The 452-nt window shown below is 38.7% G+C and overlaps 1 protein-coding gene across 1 annotated transcript in view; it reads right to left on the bottom strand.

Moving 5' to 3' along the window:
- Positions 1–452, bottom strand: part of LOC108736556 (extracellular sulfatase SULF-1 homolog) — a 263736-nt gene that overhangs the window by 208933 nt on the left and 54351 nt on the right. The gene's annotated exons all lie outside the window — the stretch shown is intronic.

Here is a 452-nt window from a genome sequence, read left to right as displayed (position 1 = left end):
TACTGTATGAAAATAAATAAAAGTAAAACTAAAATACTGATATGCAAGGGAAGAAAAAGTAGGGAAAGAGCGAATATAAAGATAGGAGACGAAAAATTAGACGAAGTGGCTGATTTTAGATACCTAGGAAGTCAGATAAGTGAGGATGGAAGGAGTAGTAGGGATATAAAGTAGAGGATAGCGCAGGGTCGTGTCGACTTTAATAAAAAGAAGTCACTTCTATGCTTGCGAACGGTTAATTTAGAAATTCGAAAAAGGTTGTTAAAGGTGTATAATTGAAGCACGGCGTTGTACGGGTGCGAAACATGGACAGTGGGAGCGGCGGAAAAGAAAAGGTTAGAAGTCTTCGAAATGTGGTGTTATAGGCGGATGATGAGGATATCGTGGGTAGAAAAGGTTAGAAATGAAGAGGTATTGGAAAGAATAGGAGAACAGAGGAATCTATGGAAGTC

This window comes from Agrilus planipennis, unplaced genomic scaffold, assembly GCF_000699045.2.
Source record: "Agrilus planipennis isolate EAB-ADULT unplaced genomic scaffold, Apla_2.0 scaffold82, whole genome shotgun sequence".
In the NCBI taxonomy this organism is placed as follows: domain Eukaryota; kingdom Metazoa; phylum Arthropoda; class Insecta; order Coleoptera; family Buprestidae; genus Agrilus; species Agrilus planipennis.
Note: the sequence above shows the minus strand (reverse complement) of the source record. Positions and strands in the feature narration are given on the sequence as shown.